General features: G+C 44.9%; 1 protein-coding gene across 1 annotated transcript in view; it reads right to left on the minus strand.

Moving 5' to 3' along the window:
* cdk17 (cyclin dependent kinase 17) overlaps window positions 1-21,109 on the minus strand; it is a 334,713-nt gene that overhangs the window by 144,893 nt on the left and 168,711 nt on the right. The window lies entirely within an intron of this gene.

Here is a 21,109-nt window from a genome sequence, read left to right on the forward strand (position 1 = left end):
CATTGAGCTTCCGGAGCTTTGTTGGAGCAGTATCATCCAGGCAAGGAGAGTGCATTCCATCACATCCTTGGCTGGTGCTGTGCAAATGGTGACAAAGCTTTGGGGAATCAGGATGAGAGTTACTCACTAAAAAACACCTGGGGCGGAATTCTCGCCACCCGGCGGGGCGGGGGGTCCCGGCGTGATGGAGTGGCGGGAACCACTCCGGCGTCGGGCCGCCCCAAATGTTGCGGAAGTGTCTGCAACTTTAGGGGCCAAACCCTCACCTTGAGGGGCTCGGCCCGCGCCGGAGCGGTTTCCGCTCCACCGGCTGGCGGGAAAGGCCTTTGGCGCCACGCCAGCCGGGGCCGAAAGGTCTTCGCTGGGCGACGTGAGTCGGCGCATGCGTGGGTGCGTCAGCGGCTGATGTCATCCCGTGCATGCACAGGGGAGGGGGTCTTTTCTGCCTCCGCCATAGTGAAGACCATGGCGAAGGCGGAAGAAAAAGTGTGCCCCCATGGCACAGGCCCGCCCGCGGATTGGTGGGCCCCGATTGCGAGCCAGGCCACCGTGGGGGCACCCCCCGGCCCCACGCCCCCCCCCTCAGGAACCCGGAGCCCGCCCGTGCCGCCTTGTCCCGCCGTTCAAAACGTGGTTTAATCCACGCTGGCGGGACAGGCATTCCAGCAGCGGGACTTCGGCCCATCGCGGGCCGGAGAACTGGCAGGGGTGGACTGGCGAGGCGCGATTCCCGCCCCTGCCGACTGGCGTGGCGTGATTCCCGCCCCCGCCGAATCTCTGGTGGCGGAGACTTCGGGACACAGCGGGGGATTCACGCCAGCCCCCGGCGATTCTCCGACCTGGCCGGGGGGGGGGGGGGGGGTCGGAGAATCCCGCCCTAAGTCTCTATTTTATTGATTCATTTTGTTATGGGCCAGGGTTTAGAAACTCAAAGTGTACTATGGAGTTCACCTGACCTACAACCTTGATGTTGAATTTGGCTAGGATGAGCACAAGATCCTTCTCTTCAGGTATGACCCATCAGTTTTACCAGACACTTTAATCAAAACAAGCTTTATTCTAAGAACTTAGTTAACATTTACATAAACACACAGCAAGAATTTTTATAAATTACAAACATAAATAAACCACCCAGCTACAGTAATCTATGTATAACACAATGAATTCCACCTTAACTGTTACAATTCAAAATCAAAATCCACTTAACCCAAAACCCCTTTTTTCAAAGGCATGGCCCAGCACATTCTATTCTCACTTGACTAAGGCTGGTCTTGGTCCCTGTGATTCTGATCCTGTTTTCAACCAGCAGATTCAAATTCTTTCCGGAAAGCAATTTTATCTCCAAAGGCACCACTAAGGTGACTTTTAGTGGAACAGATATTTAAAATGAAAATAGATAAACAGGCCAAAACACTTATTTCTCCTCGTCTGTAGTCCACAGCAGTCAAAAACTGACAGCGAAACCAAAAACCTCACACAGCCACATCCTAGCTCCAAACACACAATTACATCACTGAAGCCATGTGATAAGACAAAAACCTTTCTTAAAGGGACACTCACATGACACCCACCCCCCATGAAAATAAAATAAACCATCAACTTTAAAGATGGTTTCATTTTTCACCTTTTCACTTGCCCATCACTAACAGTTGACAATAAACATACATATATTCTAAATCACAAAAACAGGCAAACATTTACAATAATACAGTCCATTTTAGTTTGTTTTCCACCATCGAACCTCTCCATCACATTCGTGACAAAGCATTGGCTATCACGTTTTCTCATCCTGCCACATGTATAAGTTTTAAATTAAATGGCTATAATAATAAACTCCATCGAAACAGTCTGCCATTTTTATTCTTGAATTTCTCCAAAAACGTCAAGGGATTATGATCAAATTGTTTCAGACGAATTGCTGGTAACATGAAGGTTAAAATGTTGCAAAGCCAGCACCAAGCTCAAAATCTCCTTTTCAATTGTTGAATACTTCCTCTGGCGATCGTTTAATTTTTTGGAATAATATCCAACAGGCCTCTCTGTTCCTTCGTTATCTTCTTGCAAGAGCACAGCACCTACGCCCACATCACTCGCATCGATAGCTACCTTGAATGATTTTGCGTAATTTGGGGTAGCCAACACAGGAGCAGTTGTTAACACAGCCTTCAGGCCGTCAAATGCCTGTTGACACTCCGCCGTCCACTGAAACGCTTCTTCAGCAAGTCGCTGTGGAGCAACCACACTGCTAAAGTTCAGCACAAATTTACGGTAAAAAACACTGATGCCAAGAAATTTCCCTTTTTGTCGAGGGTATTGGAAACTCCCCATTAACTTTTGTTTTACATCCCGTGGGACCATTTGTTCATGTCCAATTGTATGGCCAAGGAACGTGATTGGGCTTTTCCAAACTCACTTTTGGCTAGGTTTACCAATAGACCAGCCTCCTAAAGTCGATCATATAACTCCATCAGGTGCTTCAAATGTTCTTTCCATGTCTGACTAAAAATCACCAGATCGTCTATGTACACCGCACAACTGGGTAATTCTGAAATGACTTTGTTAGTTAACCGTTGAAATGTGGCTGGGGCATAATAATGAGGCAAATGGCATAATTTTGAATTTGGTATATACCATTTGGAGGCACAAAAGCTCAACCACTCCCACCTGCGATCCAAATATGTCATTACCCAATATAAACTGTATTCCTGGACAAGATAGTTTCTCTATTACTCCTACTACCACTTCACCACTCTTCACTGGACTCTCCAACCTCATCTTATATAATGGAACATGACTCTTCGCACCCTGAACTCCACATATTACCACCTTTTCTGGCAATATTCCTGCCAAACTACATAACTCCTCATCTCTAACCAAAGATTGACTAGCTCCCGTATCTCTTAAAAATTGTTACTCCTTTACCTGCTCCTCCCGATACACGAGTAAACTTTACCCACACAAGAAAATTCTGAAAAGACATCTGGCACCTTCTTATCAATCACCTCTTGATCAGGCTGTGCACTCTTTTGCACCTCCTTTGCTTCACTTGGGCTTTCCTTCACCACTTTCACAAACCCCACTGTCTTATCCTGTTTTAACACACAAGCCTTCCCAGTGCTTTTCTTCAATCCTCAACATTGTGACTTTACAATGCCTAGTTTATTACAGTAAAAACATCTAAAACTTTTCATTTCTCTTCCACCCTCCTGGATTTCCTTTTTAATCTGAGGTACACTCTCCTTATTATCTCCCATCAGATCCCCTTTACCTTTACCACTTGAGTATTTCTCTTTTCCCCGGTTTCTATCCCTCACAGGCTGAAACTGATGTCGGAAACCAAATTTTGATTTGTGAACTAATTCATAATCATCTGCCATTTCTGCTGCTAATCTCACAGTTTTAACCCTCTGCTCTTCTGCTCTTCCACGAGTTCTAGACAGCTGGTTTGTAATGCAGAACAAGGCCAGCAGCACGGGTTCAATTCCCGTACCAGCTTACCCGAACAGGTGTCGGAATGTGGAGACTAGGGGCTTTTCACAGTAACTTCATACTTGTGACAATAAAAGATTATTATTATTATACATCCCCACTAACAATAAATATTTAGGGGGAGATGGTAGCATTGTGGTAATATCACTGGACTCATAATCCCTAGGCCAACGCTCTGGGCACATGGGTTTAGATCCCGCCATGGTATTTATATTCAATTCAGAAATCTGGTACATAAAGCTAGTCTCGATATTAGTGACCGTGGCAACTATCAGTAATTGCTGTAAAGTGCATCTGGTTCACAAATGCCCTTTAAGCAAAATTGCCAATTTACCTATTCTGACTTACCTTTGACCCATTGCAATATGAAATGGCCCAACAAGTCACTCTGCTGAAGGGAAATTGGGGATATGCAACAAATGCCTGAAATAATAAAGATAAAAAAGACATAGGTAGCCATAGGCTACACAGTGGTTAGCACTGCACCACAGACACCGGTTTCATTCCCACTTCAGGCGACTGTGGAGTTTGTTCTGGAGGGGTTCTATGGTTTTGTGAAGGGGAAGTCGTGTCTCACTAACTTATTTGAGTTTTTTGAGGAGGTGCCAAAGATGATTGATGAGCGGAGGGCGGTGGATGTTGTTGCTATGGACTTCAGTAAAGCCTTTGACAAGGTGCCACATTGCAAACTGGTACAAAAGGAGACGTCACATGGGATCAAAGGTGAGGTGGCAAGATGGATACAGAACTGGCTCGGTCATAGAAGGTGGAGGTTAGCAGTAGAAGGGTGTTTTTCTGAATGGAAGGTTGTGACTAATGGTATTCCACAGTGATCTGTGCTGCGGTCTCTGTTGTTTGTATTACATAAACGATTTGGAGGAAAACGTAGCTGGTCTGATTAGTAAGTTCGCAGATGATACCAAGGTTAGTGGAGTGGCAGATAGTGTTGAGGATTGTCAGAGGATACAGCAGGACACAGATAGGTTGGAGACTTGGGCAGAGAAATGGCAAATGGAGTTTAATTTGGACAAATGTGAGGTCATGCATTTTGGTAGGTCTAACATAGAGGGGAAATATACCGTAAATGGCAAAACTCTTAGGAATATAGAAAGTCAGAGAGATCTGGGCATGCAGGTCCACAGATCTTTGAAAGTGGCAACACAAGTGGACAAGGTAGTCAAGAAAGCATTAGGAATGCTCGCCTTCATTGGATGGGGCATCGAGTATAAAAACTGGCAAGTCATGCTACAGTTGTATAGAACCTTGGTAAGGCCACACTTGGAATATTGCTCACAATTCTGGTCGCCACACTACCATAAGGATGCGGAGGCTTTGGAGAGAGTGCAGAGGAGGTTTACCATGATGCTACCTGGTCTGGAGGGTGTTAGCTATGCGGAGAGGCTGAATAGACTTGGACTGTTTTCATTAGAGCGACAGGGGTTAAGGGGTGACCTGATAATGGTCTGCAAGATTATGAGGGGCATAGATAGAGTGGATGGGCAGGCACTCTCTCCCAGGGTGGAGGGGTCAGTCACCAGGAGGCATAGGTTTAAGGTCCGTGGGGCAAAATCTAGAAGAGATGTGCGAGGCAGGTTTTTACACAGAGGGTGGCGAGCGCCTGGAACGCATTGCCAGAGGAGGTTGTGGAGGCATCTCGACAAATACATGGACTGGATGGGTATTGAGGGATACGGCACTAGGAAATACTGAGGTTTTTTTTTTTGCCATGGGTGGTATCATGACCGGTACAGGCTTGGAGGGCCGAAGGATCTGTTCCTGTGCTGTATTGTTCTTTGTCTTTGTTGTTCTACATCAGGAATTGAATTTTTAAACTCCTCCAAAATTCTCATTTCTCGAAGAGCTTTATATGTTTGGTCTATTTTCAAAGCCCTTATCCACCTATCAAAATTACTCTGTTTGATCCTTTCAAACTCCATGCATGTTTTACCAGGTTCTTTCCTTAAATTTCTAAAACTTTGTCTGTCGGCTTCAGGCACTCGTTCATATACACCTAAGATGGATTTTTTCACCTCCTCGTATATCCCAGATACCTCCTCTGATAGTGATGCAAACACTTCACTAGCTCTATCTACCAATTTTGTTTGAATCAGTAATACCCACATGTCCTGTGGCCATTTCATTTGTTTAGCCACCTTGTCAATAGAAATGCAAAAGACTTCTACATCCTTCTCATCAAACCTTGGCAATGCTTGGGCATATTTAAATAGATCCCCACCAAGCCTTCGACTACGAAGCTCTTGCCTTTCTCACTATTCTCATCACTACTCTCAGACTGTACTTTTCTCTTTACCTCCGCCAATTTTAACTGACGTTCACTTTCCATGGCCAGTTTCCGAAGTTCAAAGTCTCTCTCTTTGTCTTTTTGGTCAGCTAGGGCTATTCTTTCCTTTTCTTTTCTCTCCTTTTCTTGTGCCCGATCTGTAATTCAAACAGCTTTAATTCTTTTTCATGTTCAGGCTGTTTAATTTGTATTTGAATTCTTGCCAGTTCCAATGATTCTGACGGTTTCTCAGGCAAGTTTAAATGCTGAGCTACCACCGCAGCAATTACCCCTTCTTTCCGTACTTTGTCAGACAATGTTAAATGCAATGTTTTTGCCTTGTTTTAGTTTCTGTTTGTAAAGTATTGCGTGTGACCTTCTCCACCCCCAAAAACCTCCGAGCCTCTGAAAGAGCCATTGTCCACAACACACTCCCTATTTAAACTTGAATACAACACTTGAAAAGCAAACACAAATATGCTCACCCCTCACTGTCTTGAAGTTCACTAGGCCAACCCCAATCACGAAAGATAAGACTTTTATCCCACCAGCCCCCATAGAATTTCATAGATTTATCATAGAATTTATAGTGCAGGAGGCCATTCGGCCCATCGAGTCTGCACCGGCTCTTGGAAAGAGCACCCTACCCAAGGTCAACACCTCCACCCTATCCCCATAACCCAGCAACCCCACCCAACACTAAGGGCAATTTTGGACACTAAGGGCAATTTATCATGGCCAATCCACCTAACCTGCACATCTTTGGACTGTGGGAGGAAACCGGAGCACCCGGAGGAAACCCACGCACGCACGGGGAGGATGTGCAGACTCTGCACAGACAGTGACCCAAGCCGGAATCGAACCTGGGACCCTGGAGCTTTGAAGCAATTGTGCTATCCACAATGCTACCGTGCTGCCCCAATTTTGTTACGGGCCAGGGTTTAGAAACGCCAAAGTGTATCATTGAGTTCACCTGTCCTCCAACTTTTATGTTGAATTTGGCTAGGATGAGCACAATAGCCTTCCCGTCAGGTGTGATTCATCAGTCTTCCCAGCCACTTTAATTAAAACAAGCTTTATTCTGAGAACCTAGTTAACATTTATATAAACACACAGCAAGAATAGTTATCAATTACAAACATAAATACGCCACCAGCTACAGTAATCTATGTATAACTCATAATAAATTCCCCCTTAACTGTTCCAATTCAAAATCAAAATGCACTTAACCAAAAAACCCTTTTTTCAAAGGCATGGCTCAGCACACAGTATTCTCACTTGACTAAGACTGGTCTTGGTCCCTGTGATTTTGATCTGGTATTCAACCAGCAGATTCAAATTCCTTCCGGAAAGCCTTCCGGAAAATTATCTCCAAAGCCACCACCAAAGTGATTTTTACTGGAACAGGTATTTAAAATGAAAATAGAGACAGACCAAAACACTTATTTCTCCTGGTCTGTCGTCCACAGCAATCAAAAACTGAAAGCGAAACGAAAAACCTCACACAACCACAGCCCAGCTCCATCCACACAATGACATCCCTGAAGTCATGTGATAAGACAAAAATCTTTCTTAAAGGGACACTCACATGACAATAGGATGAAAGTATCACTGGTGAGGTCAGCATTTAGTGTGAATTCCTAATTGCCATCAAGAAGGTGATGGTGAACTGCCTTTTTGAACTGCTGCATCCCTTGTGGCACGTGTTATTATATTACTTGTGGTGTAGGTATACTCAGTACTGTTTGGGATAGAATTCCAGGATTTTGGCTCAGTGATGGTGAATGAAAGGCAATATATTTCCAAGTCAGGATGATGTGTGGCTTAAATAAAAACTGAAAATGCTGGAACTCAGCAGGTCTGACAGCATCTGTGGAGAGTGTAGGAGTCAACCTTCCGACTTTATGACTCTGTGTATTTATGATTCTTCTGCAAAGCTGAAGATTCATAAAGACTGGAAATGTTCACTGTTGGATTCAGCAATTAGAGAGGGGGGTCTTTTAAAATATTAGCTAAAAAAGATTCCTGAAAATTACTGATAAGTTATAATTATGGTTATAATTATAAACATGGTCCATGGCTGTATCAAGTGTTCCAAGTAATGAACTCCAAGTTCTGACGTTATCTGACATTATCTGATATGAAGGTACATTCAACAAGATTGAAACAGTATCCTAGCGGAGACCAGATGTGACATAGGGAGTTTGAACGTGGGACAGAAGTCATGGGATACTTAATTAACTTAGGATAGTTGATTAATGTCTAATTAACCAATCACTTGTTAAGTGACTGACACTTTCCTGAACGAATCAGGGAAGGGGGGGGGGTCTCAGTTTAGAACTAGAACCAATGAAATTAAGGGGCTGAATCCAGATAAGAATTCCCTTAAAGAATGTGATCTGTCTAAATGATTTAATTGACTCGTCAGAGAATAGACTTTTTCAAAAATGGTTTCTGTTGAAGTCACTTTTATCTCAAAGTTTGTTTCTACTTGTTCAGGAGGCACTTTGAGAGACACAGAGAAAGCATTTTCCAGTTAATTTTGTGTGAATGCATCAAAATGTGTTTTTAAGAAATAAAAACTTTGGTCAATTCATCCAACCGGATGTCTCTCCCTCCACAGATGCCGACAGATCTGTTGGGTTTTTCCAGCTTTTCTGTTTCTATTTCAGATTTCCAGCATCTTCAGTATTTTGCTTCTATTTTGCTGTGTGGCTTGGATGGGAACTTGCAGGTGGTGATGTTCCCATGCACCTGCTGCCTTTACTCTTCCTGTGATAGAGGTAATGAGTTTGGAAGGTGTAGCTGAAGGAGCTTTGGTGAGTTGCTCCAATACATTTTGTCGGTGATACACGCTGCTGCAACAGTGCGTCAATGATGGAAAGAGTGAATGTTTCAGGTAGTGGAATGACTTCTGATCAAACAGACTGCTTTTCCTGGATGGTGTCAAATTTCATCAGTTGAGCCGCTCACAGGTTCTGGGGCTGCAAGAAGCTGGAGAGTTTGGGAGGCGGTTATAGAATGCCTACAGTGCAGAAGGAGGCCAGTCTGCCCATCACGTCTGCACCAGCTCTTGGAAAGAGCACCCCATGCCTCCACTCCATCCCCCGAACCCCACCCAACCCTTTGGACACCAAGGGCAATTTATCATGGCCAATCCACCTAACCTGCAGATCTTTGGACTGTGGGAGGAAACTAAAGCACCTGGAGAAAACCCACGCAGTCACGGAGAGAAAGTGCAAGCTCCACACAGGAAGACCCCCCCCCGAGTTTGGAACTGAACCTGGGTCCCTGGAGCTGTGAGGCAGCAGTGCTAACCACTGTGCCACCGTGCTGCCATGGATAGTGGGGGCTGAGGTCAGGCCGGACCCCATGGTGACAATCTTTGGAGTTTCGCAGGAGCCGGAACTGCTGGAGTGGAAGGGGGCCAGCGTCATGGCCTTCACCTCTGATTGCCCGGCGAAGGATCGTTTTGAATTGGAGGTCGGAGATGCTGCCTGGGGTGGTGGCCTGGATGGGTGACTTGTACAATTTTCTCCGATTGGAGAAGATTAAGTTCGAGTTCGGGGGGGTCAGAAGAGGGTTTTGAGGTGTGGTGGAGGCCGTTCATGACTGTATTTGAGCTGTTCATCGTCGGGGGAGGATTAAAAGCGGAAAAATTGACAGTTTTGATGGATTGTGTATTCCTTTGATATTGTGCATGTTTGGAATAAAATATCTTTTAAAAAAACTTGGGTCTGCAGTTATCCAGGCAAATAGTAAATATTCCAAGACACACCTCACTTGGAGCCTCACAGATGGGAGACAGCACTAGGAAGTCAGGTGGCGAGTTACTCTCTTGTGGTTATATTTATTTAGCTGGCCAGCTCAGCCTTTGGCCAATGGTGACCTCCAGGACATTTTTGGTGGGGGATTCTGCAATGTCCTGCGAATAAGGTGACTGAGCTCCAAAAATGAACCATGGAATAACTACAACCAAGAGAGCTCTACCGATTCCCATGGACTTTAGTTTTTCGAGGGATCCTTGCTTCCACACTTCATCAAATGCGGTCTTGATGTCAATTGCAGTCAGTCACACCTCCCCTCTGGAGTTCAGCTCTTTTGTTCATGTTAGGACCGAGGCAGTAATGAGGTCAGGAACTGAATGGCCCTGGTGAAACACAAACTCAGCGACAGTGAGCAGATTATTGCCTTGTAACTGGCACTTGCTGCTCTGTTGATGATACTTTCTATAATTTTGCTGATGATTAAGACTAGACTCATGCAGTGTAAGGCGTTGAATTTTTCCTGTCTTTTAGGGACAGGGCATACCCGGGCAATTTTCCGCATTGTTCGGTAGTGTTTTGGCTGTCATGTTGGTTCCCTTTCCACCTGCTACAGGTCTAGTCTGACAGCTATGTCCTTAAGGGCTCACTCAGCTTGGTCGGTAGTGGTATTACTGAGCTGTTCTTGGTAATAGACTTTGAAGTTTCCCCCCAGAGGGCTGTAATGATATGTAGACAGACATGGAACGAAAGGGCTAATCACAACACTTAGCTTTAACACTACCACCAGAGGGCATTACTAGATCCACTATATAATTGAGTTCCCAGAAGCTTTAGCCCTCTTTCAGCTCTCTTTCCAAGCAGGAGTTACCAGAGAGCAGCAGTGTAGTAGAGAAGATCTCAGCCCAGACACCACGTGTAGCTTAGATACAGTTTGTAAAGTTATTCATTCTTACTTTATTACTAGAGTTAGTTCAGTGGAGTGTCAAACTAATTTATTAGTTGTATCGTTCCTTAATAAATTCTTTCAGTTTACTTCGAAGACTTTAGTGTTCTTGAACATCATCTACAGTTAGTAACGACATATTACTTAAACCAAGTATTATAACATGCTACCAGGAGTAGCAACATAATATAACAAGGGCATTCTGATTCCCTACCACCTTCAGGGCCTCTTCTAATTCTGTTCAAAATTGAGGATCACAGAGTCACCAGCTGAGCAGTGGGGTGATAATGAACAGGAGGTTTCCTTCCCATGTTGACTTGATGCCATGAGATTTAATGGGACGCAAACTCATGCTGAGGATCCCAGGGCATCTCCCACCCAACTGGACAACTTTACCGCCAACTCTGGTGGGTCTGTCCTGCAGTCTGGAACATCGTCTGTAAGGTATGCTTTGGTTATTATTACTATGTTGCTTGACGAGTCTCCCAACTTTAACACAAACCCCTAGATGTTAGTAAGGAGGACTTTGCAGGGTCAACAGGGCTGGCATGTTGTTATTGATTCCGGTTCCTAGGTCGGTGCCAGTTTGTCTGTCCAGTTTCATTCCTTTTTGACTTTATAAAGCTTTGGTACAACTGAGTGGTTTGCTAGGCCATTTTGGATGCATGGGGTTTGGAGTTAGATCCAGACCAGACCAGACCATGTGGTAGATTTCCAAACCAGTTGAGTCTTTACAAAAAACGTCCATGGTCTCATAATTACCATTACATAAGAACATAAGAACTAGGAGCAGGAGTAGGCCATCTGGCCCCTCGAGCCTGCTCCACCATTCAATGAGATCATGGCTGATCTTTTGTGTACTCAGCTCCACTTTCCGGCCCGAACACCATAACCCTTAATCCCTTTATTCTTCAAAAAACTATCTATCTTTATCTTAAAAACATTTAATGAAGAAGCCTCTACTGCTTCACTGGGCAAGGAATTCCATAGATTCACAACCCTTTGGGTGAAGAAGTTCCTCCAACACTCCGTCCTAAATCTACTTCCCCTTATTTTGAGGCTATGCCCCCTAGTTCTGCTTTCCCCGACCAGTGGAAACAACCTGCCCGCATCTATCCTATCTATTCCCTTCATAATTTTATATGTTTCAAAAAGATCCCCTCGCATCCTTCTAGTTTTTAAATACAGATTTATTAATAATTTGAATTGAAATTCCACCAGCTGCCATGATAGGGATTTGAATCTGTGTCCCCAGAGCATCATTCTGGGACTCGGATTACTAGTCCACGACATTGCCACTATGCCACCACCTCCCGTAAACATTGGACATTTGAAAAGTTCATCAAGATTACATTTCCATCCCATCAGAAAGAAATCACAAATAAATTTGTTGTGTAAGAGAAGTTAGAATAACCATAGTTTCACACTGTGTACTCTTGCTTTTTTACATTAAGAGAATAAAAAGTTCTGATTTCAAACATGTTTCTTGCAAATTAATATCCCCACTCTTATTCTTGATGCCCACATGTGCATATCTTCATTCTGATGTTGTTAAATGCTGGAAAGTTAATTTTTCTTTACGTCAGCAAAATGTCAGTGGCAAATCCAAATAACAAACGTTACAAATTAAAAGAACAATTCAGAGATCAATTTTAAATACATGAATAGGATGGGAATAGAGGGCAACAGACCCCGGAAGTGTAGAAGATTTTAGTTTAGTCGGGCAGCATGGTCGGCGCAGGCTTGGAGGGCCGAAGGGCCTGTTCCTGTGCTGTACTTTTCTTTGTTCTTGTTCAATTTTCTCCGCCCCCAATTTCTCAATTCAAAAACAAAAAAGGGGTTTTAGCCCATTCACTACTGAATCTTGTATCAAAAGGGAAAAATTTTGAATGCCCGAGGGGGGGCTCGAGGAGGCGGAGGGCGCGAGCTAGAGGCTGGCCGAAAAAGGGTGATGGCTAGTCGGCAGGGGTCGGGGGTTGGAAGCCCCCCGACCAGGCTGATTACATGGAACGCCAGAGAGCTGGGCTCATGTGTTTGTGCATTTGAGCGGGCTGAAGGCGGACGTGGCAATGCTACAAGAGACAGACTTAAAGGTTACAGACCAGATAAGATTCCACTCAGGGCTGGACTCAAAGGCCAGGGGGGTAGCGATCTTGATCAACAAACGAGTGGCAATCGAGGCAGGGAGAATTGTGTCAGATAAGGGGGGTCGGTACATAATAGTGAGTGGGAAGCTGGAGGGGATGCGGGTAGTACTCGTCAACATATATGCTCCGAATTGGGACGATGTCGAATTTATGAAGCGGGTTTTAGGTAAGATCCCAGACTTAGAGTCACATAACCTGAACATGGGAGGAGACTTTAACACAGCCATTGATCCGGAATTGGACCGGTCAAAATCCAGGACAGGGAGGAGGCCGGCTGCGGCAAAGGAATTGAAGGGGTTTATGGAACAGATGGGGGGAGTAGACCCATGGAGGTTTGCTCGGCCAAAGGTGACGGGGTTTTCTTTTTTCTCACATGTCCACAAGGTATCGACTTTTTTGTTCTGAGCAGGGCGCTAATAGCGGAGGTTGTGGATACGGAGTACTCAGCAATCACAGTGTCGGATCATGCCCCGCATTGGGTGGATCTATGGATTAATGTGGAGAGAGGGCAATGCCCGCTGTGGAGATTGGATGTGGGGTTGCTAGCGGACGAAGCGATCTGTGGGCGGGTTAACAAGTCCATCCAGAACTACCTGGAAACAAATGATACGGGGGAGGTCTCCGCAGCGATGGTTTGGGAAGCTCTGAAGGCAGTGGTCAGAGGGAAATTAATCTCGATACGGGCCCACAGAGAAAAGGCGGAACGGGCTGAGTGTGATAGGTTAGTGGAGGAGATACTCCAGGTGGACAGGAGGTACTCGGAGGCGCGGACGGGGGGCTACTGAGGGAGCGGCGGAGGTTACAGGCGGGGTTTGGGCCGTTGACCACAGGGAAAGCGGTGGAACAGTTGAGGAAGGCAAGGGGGCGATTTAGGAGTACGGGGAAAAGGGAAGCAGAATGTTAGCGCACCAGCTCAGGAAAAGGGAGGCGGGCAGGGAGACAGGTGAAGCAAAGAGTAGAGGCGGGAATACTGTCTTGGACCCAGTGGGGGTGAATGAGGTGTTTAAGGACTTTGATAGTAAATTATATGAGTCGGAACCCCCGGCTGGGGTGGAGGGGATGAGTCAGTTTTTGGATCAGTTGAGGTTTCCAAGGGTAGATGAGGATCTGGTAGAAGGGCTGGGAGCCCCACTTGAGATTGAGGAAATAATCAAGGGGCTGGAGGACATGCAGTCGGGCAAGACCCTGGAGCCTGACGGCTACCCGGTGGAATTCTACAAGAAGTTTTCAGAGATATTGAGCCCACTGCTGGTGAGGACATTTAAATCAGCAAGAGAGAAGGGAGTCCTCCTCCCAACAATGTCGCAGGCCTCAATTTCATTGATCCTGAAACGGAAGAAGGATCCGGAGCAATGCTGGTCATACAGGCCAATTTCTCTACTGAATGTGGATGCCAAACTGCTGGCTAAGATACTGGCCACAAGGGTAGAGGACTGTGTCCGGGGGGTGAAAGGGGAAGACCAGATGGGATTCGTTAAGGGCAGGCAACTCAAGGCCAATGTTCGAACGCTTTTGAATGTTATTATGATGCCCTCAGAAGGAGGGGAGGTGGAGGTGGTGGTAGCGATGGATGCGGAGAAGGCTTTTTAATTGGTGAAATGGAATTACCTTTGGGAGGCGCTGGGATGGTTTGGGTTTGGTGAGGGCTTTATTGACTGGGTGCCGTTGCTCTATCAGGCACCAGTAGCGAGTGTGCGAACGAACCGGCTGAGGTCGGGGTACTTTAAACTATACCGAGGGACGAGGCAAGGGTGTCCCCTCTCCCCGTTACGGTTTGCTCTGGCCATATAGCCATTGGCCATGGCGTTAAGAGCCTCTAGGAACTGGAGAGGGCTGGTTCGGGGGGTGAAGCACCGGGTCTCGCTTTACGCAGATGACTGCTCTTGTATATTTCAGACCCGTTGGAGGGGATGGGGGAAGTAATGTGAATCCTGTGAGAATTTGGCAATTTTTCGGGGTATAAATTGAACATGGGTTCGCAAGAGGACAGGAGAAGAGACTGGGAGAGCTGCCACTTAGAATGGTAGGGAAGAGCTTTCGGTATCTGGGAATCCATGTGGCCCGGAAATGGGAGGCACTGCACAAGTTAAACCGATCCCGGCTGGTAGAACAAATGAAAGGGGACTTTAAGAGATGGGACATGCTCCCGCTAACACTGGCGGGGAAACTACAGACCGTGAAAGTGACAGTCCTCCCCAGATTTTTGTTTGTCTTTCAGTGCCTCGCCATCTTCATCCCAAAGGCCTTTTTCAAGCGGATGAATAAGGTTATTTTGGGCTTTGTGTGGGTGGGTAAAACTCCGTGAGTGAAGAAAGTGTTACTGGAGCGCAGTCGGGGGTAGGGTGGGTTGGTGCTACCGAACTTCTGCAATTTCTACTAGGCGGCTAATATAGCCATGATTAGGAAGTGGGTAGTGGGGGAGGGGTCGGTGGAGGAGAGGATGGAGGCGGCGTGATGCAAAGACACCAGTTCTCGCTGGCCCGATACGCCACAAGTCCGGTGGTGGTGGCGACTCTGAGAATCTGGGGGCAATGGAGGAGATATAAGAGAGAGTGGAGGGAGCATCGGTTTGGACCCCGATTTATAATAATCATCAGTTCGTACTGGGTAGGCTGGATGGTGGGTTCTGGAGATAGCAAAGGGCAGGAATTAGAAGGATGGGGAATCTATTTATAGACGGGAGCTTCCCCAGTTTGAAAGCCTTGGAGGATAAATTTGAATTGCCAGCAGGGAACGGGTTAACGTATTTGCAGGTACGAGGCTTCCTGAGAAAACAGGTTCCAGCGTTCCCGCTGCTGCTGCCACGGGAGATACAGGATAGAATAGTCTCCAGTACCTGTGTGGGGGAGGGGAAGGTTTCAGAAATTTACCAGGAGCTTGCGGAGGTGGAGGGGCTTAAGGGCAAGTGGGAGGACGAACTAGGAGGAGAGATAGAGGCGGGTCTCTGGGTGGATGCCCTAAGCAGGGTTAATACCTCCTCATCATGTGCCAGGCTTAGCCTGATACAATTTAAGGTAGTCAACTGGCACACATGACAGTGGCTAGGATAAGCAAGTTTTTTGGGGTAGAGGATAGGTGTGAGGTGCGCGGGAAGCCCAGCAAATCATGTCCACATAGAACATAGAACATAACAGCGCAGTACAGGCCCTTCGGCCCGTGATGTTGCGCCGACCTGTAAAACCACTCTAAAGCCCATCTACACTATTCCCTTATTATCCATATGTCTATCCAATGTCCTTAGTGTTGGCGAGTCCACTACTGTTGCAGGCAGGGCATTCCACGCGCTTACTACTCCGAGTAAAGAACCAACCTCTGACATCCGTCCTATATCTATCTCCCCTCAATTTAAAGCTATGTCCCCTCGTGCTAGACATCACCATCCGAGGAAAAAGGCTCTCACTGTCCACCCTATCCAATCCTCTGATCATCTTGTATGCCTCAATTAAGTTACCTCTTAACCTTCTTCTCTCTAACAAAAACAGCCTCAAGTCCCTCAGCCTTTCCTCATAAGATTTTCCCTCCATACCAGGCAACATTCTGGTAAATCTCCTCTGCACCCTTTCCAATGCTTCCATATCCTTCCTATAATGTTTTGGGCATGCTCGAAGCTTAGAGGGTTTTGCTAAGGCAATGTCCACGGTGCTAAAAACACGGGTCATGCCGAGTCCGGAGGTAGCGATGTGGAGTGTCGGAAGAGCCGGGGGTTCAGGGGGTGAAAGAGGCTGACGTCTTGGCCTTTGCCTCCCTGGTAGCCCGGAGACAGATCTTGTTAATGTGGAGGGACTCGAAGCTCCCGAGTGTAGAGACCTGGGTTAGTGATATGGCTGGGTTTCTCAGTCTCGAGAAGATATAGTTCGCCGAAAGAGGATCAATGGTTGGGTTGACCCGGAGGTGACAGCCGTTTGTCGACTTTCTCGGGGAAAATTAAAATGTCAGCAGATGCAGTATTCCAAGGGGAGGGAGGGGAGATTGTTATTTTATGGTTGGGGTGTGTTAAGATTGGGATGGGAGGGGGGAAATGTTTATTATATCATGTTGATGTCATTGTTAATGTTATTTTTATTAAAATTTTCAAATACCTTAATAAAAATATTTATTAAAAAAAAGGGAAAGATCTTGCTTGACCAGCTTTCTGTTTGAGGAAGTAACCAACGAGCAGACTGTGCTATGTTTCATGATGTGGTGCCCCTCAACTCCCATATGGTTTTTGAAAAAGTTCAATCAGAAGGGATGCCATTAATCGAACCACTGGGATTCATGGCAATTGCAATAAATCAAAATCTTAATAACAATAATAATAATAATCTTTATTAGTGTCACAAGTAGGCTTACATTAACACTGCAATGAAGTTACTGTGAAAATTCCCTAGTTGCACACTCTGGTGCCTGTTTGGATCCACTGAGGGAAAATTCAGAATGCCCAATTCAAGCACGTCTTCTGGGACTTGTGGGAGGAAGATGATGCACCCGGAAACCCACGCAGACTCCACACAGACAGTGACCCAAGCCGGGAACCGAACCCGGGTTCCTGGTGCTGTGAAGCAACAGTGCTAACCACTGTCCTACCGTGCCACCCCTACATAGCTGACAGTGGGTAACAACGAGTATTTCTTCGAGGAATTATGTCAGTCTTTTTTTTTGGGGGGGGGGGGAAAGAGAAGGAGGCATGGTAGTAAGGGCAAGGTCTGTGTTACATGCTGTGGCTCAGTGCTGGGACCATCTGATTTTTAATTAACAAGGAGATATGAAATTAAAGGGACAGCACAGAAATTGTGGGCAGATGAATTAAATGCACACATACAGAGTGCTCCAGTTAAGAAGGTAAAATAGACAATATAATAAATGAAGGGTAGGGAAAGAGCTAAACATAAACAAAGAGTTATGAATCTTAGAAGACTCAATATTAAACAAATGTGAGCAGGAATCAAAGCTAATAGGATATTAAACTGCAAAGCTAAAACAATAGATAAGTCAGGGGAAATAATAATCAAACTGTACAATGCATGACCATGAATACTATATTTAATACTGGTCACCCAGAAATGTGGGAAACAGTCAAACATTGGAGGCAACACAGGAAAGAACCATAATATTAAGGTTTAAATTATGAGGACAGGTTCCAAAAACCTGGTGTGTAATCTCGAGTTTAGAAGTTGTGGGGTTTTCTAATCATGGCCCTTAAAATTTTTTAAGAGATTCTTAGAATAAATAGAGAAATTCTTGCCTCTTAATTCAGATCAAGGGGTACAAGTTTAAAATTATAGTTAGGCAAGTCAGGAGTGAAATTAGGAAGCATGTTTTCCATACAAAGCACAATAGAGAATTCTGGAACACTCACCCCGAATGCAGGCAAGTACTGGATAGATGCAAATTTTCAAAAAGAGATTGATCGATTTCTTTCGGTTGGGAAATGGAATTGAAGTATAGATCAGTCAGAATTTAAGAGAACGGTGGATCATGCTTGGGGAGCTGAATAACGCACTCGTGTTCAGATGAGGATAAGACCCAGTTTTTAGTTCAGACAATTTGCAAAGAAATCTGTTTTTGCCAAAAAAGTGACCGATGTGCGAATAAAGCTTCCAGATGGAGTACTTGAAGCATGAGCGCTGGAAACATTTTTTTCAATTGGATAATATAAATGGGGAGAGGTGAGGTATGGATGAATTAAGACAGGCCTAATAGCCATCGTCATCTGTAGCAATCTTGTAACTGATTCAGTCTGCTTAACTGTTTTTTCTTGAAGGGAGAGAAACTAATAATCCTACAATCCAGAAGGTTAAATTAAAATTAGCCACATGAGGGCAGCAAGACTCTTTTCCCAAACTGTTACGGTAGTGTCTTTGAGGCTAAAAAAAAAATCATGATTGTTTGACCCGCTCAGTTTTTAAATTTTAGATTTCCAACATTGCAGTTTTTAAAAAATACATAATATTTTGTATCTGGCTACCTAGTGAGATTAGAATAGATAGTTGACATCATGTAGGATCCAAGTAGCATAGAATCTTTTATTTTTGTTGCTCGTCTTGCAAATGGCAGCCTGAATTTGTATTTCTGTTGAATTTTATGAATGCCAACTGGTATTCACAGCAAAGGCTCTGAAGAAATCTGAAGATCACAATTTTAAGAAAACAAATTCCGTGAAAATAATTAGGCCCCCTCAACAATCTGACCAGGTTTTCCCTCAAAATCTGACTTCAAAATGAAAAGGCTGCCCCTTTTTGAGTCTACAAGAAACATTAGTCATGAACTGTTCAAGTCACGGGTGGGCTCATAACTCCAAAATGAAGTGAGACACAATGCACAAAATAATCTAGGACAGTGTATCCAAAATAAATAAGAATTTCACAATTGTTATTGCAGAAGACGTCAGGCATATCAGACATTTTCATAGCAGATTAAACTATCAATTTTGAGTTCTCCAGAGTAGTGTTCTCGGCCCACCTATCTTCAGCTGCCTCATTAATGTACCTTGCCTCCCATCATAAGTTCAGAAGTGGGGATGTTTGCGGATGACTGCACAATGTTCAGTCCCATTCGTTACCCCTCAGATACTGAAGCAGTCCACGTACATATGCAACAAGACCTGGACAAGATTCAGCCTTGGGTTGATAAGTAACGTTCGCACCATGCAAGTACCAGGTGATGACCATCACTAACGAGAGAGAATCTAACCATATCCAAATTCAAATTGGTCTTGCTATCACTGAATCCTCCTCCATCAACATCCTTGACTAGAAACTGAACTAGGCAAGCCACATAAATACTATGGCTACAGGAACAGTCTCGGCACTGGGACTTCTTTGAGTAACCTGCCTCCATACTCCCCAAAGCATGTCCACCATCTACAAGGCAAAACTACGTTATGGAATATTCCCCACTTGCCTGATGAATGCAATTCCAACACACACAAGAAGCTTGACATCATTCTCATTTAAGCAGCCTGCTTGATCGGCACCCAATCCTTAATCACTCCCTCCACCACGAATACACAGTAGCTGCAGTGTGTTCCATCGACAAGATGCACGGCAGAAACTCATCAAGGCTCTTTCGAACCGTGACCTCTACCATCTAGAAGGACAAGAGCAGCAGATGCATGGGCACATCACTGTTCTAAAAACAAAGGTAGTTTTAAGGGATTTAGATTTGCATTGGCAAACATTAAATAAGGTGTAGTTTTAAGTGTGTTTAATTTAATGCTTCTGTGGAAAGAGTAAAACCTATAGTTAGATTCATGCTGGATAAAGGTATTTTGTATGTTAAGTTGGTTAAGTTTCAGCTGTGATTCTGTTGTGCTTGTAGAGTGCTGCAGTGTCAAAAGTAAATAAAAGTCGAAAGAACAATAAGTCATTGCTTAGCAACTGTAGGCTCTTGTAAAGTTAGGAAAGAAGCTTCGACGTTTTAGGGGAGTTGGAGACAGTGAAAGCGAAGGTAGCTCTCACAGCTCTGCTAGAAGCAATTGATTTAGAAGGCAAGAGAGGGAACATATCTCTCAGCTTTGCATGAAGAAAAGCATGGAGTACTGGTTAAGAAATCAAGTGCAGAGATCTGAACAGCAGCCAGATACGAAAACTATAGGAATGACGAGAAGTTTGCAAGAAGTCGGAGGTCAAAGGTACCAGAGCAGAGAATCGTTCGGTAACAACAGACAGAACTGAGAAGGCAGCTGAATGCCAGAAAGATATCTAAAGCGATTTTCAGGTTTGAGAGATTTTACTATAACCTATGGAACATGGGTTCAATAAATGCGGAAATCAGTCGCTGGATCAGAGTTTGTGTAAAAGCACTTAAGACAAAGGAAAACTAAAAGGCATTTGTGCAAAATCCTGGATTGGATTTTCTGTTCAAGCTTGGCGATAAGTGTTACCTTGCTCTGTTTGAGGCCAACAGCAGTTGATGGGGGGGGGGTGACAATGGGTGCCGACAGGACCACAAAGCAGACAGGAACGGGGAGGAGGCGTAGCAACGGAGCAACATAGGGAGCTATCAGGAGGGGACACGGGAAAAGAACGAAGAGGAGGCCACCCCCAGCAAAGCGAGAGGGGCAACAACAAATACAAGACGAAAGATAGAGACAACATCTATGATGGAAGATAGGGCCTAAGATGGAGCCCGAATAACAAATAGGAAAGGAGCCGACAGGGCGACAAATAATCAAACCAACTAAATACCCAACACCCCACCATCATGCCTCCTGCTCCCCTACCTCATTTTCTTTACCCCGAGGAACTCAAAATTGATAGTTTCATCTGCTTTGAAAATGTCTGAAATGCCTCATGTCTTCTGCAATAACAATTGTGAAATTCTTATTTATTTCGGATACACTGTCCTAGATTATTTTGTGCATTGTGTCTCACTTCATTTTGGAGTTATGAGCCTACCCGTGACTTGAACAGTTCATGACTGATCGACATTCATGGTTCTTGTAGACTCTCAAAAAGGGGCAGCCTTTTCATTTTGAAGTCAGATTTCGAGGGAAAACCTG

This window comes from Scyliorhinus torazame, chromosome 13 (assembly GCF_047496885.1).
Source record: "Scyliorhinus torazame isolate Kashiwa2021f chromosome 13, sScyTor2.1, whole genome shotgun sequence".
Lineage (NCBI taxonomy): Eukaryota > Metazoa > Chordata > Chondrichthyes > Carcharhiniformes > Scyliorhinidae > Scyliorhinus > Scyliorhinus torazame.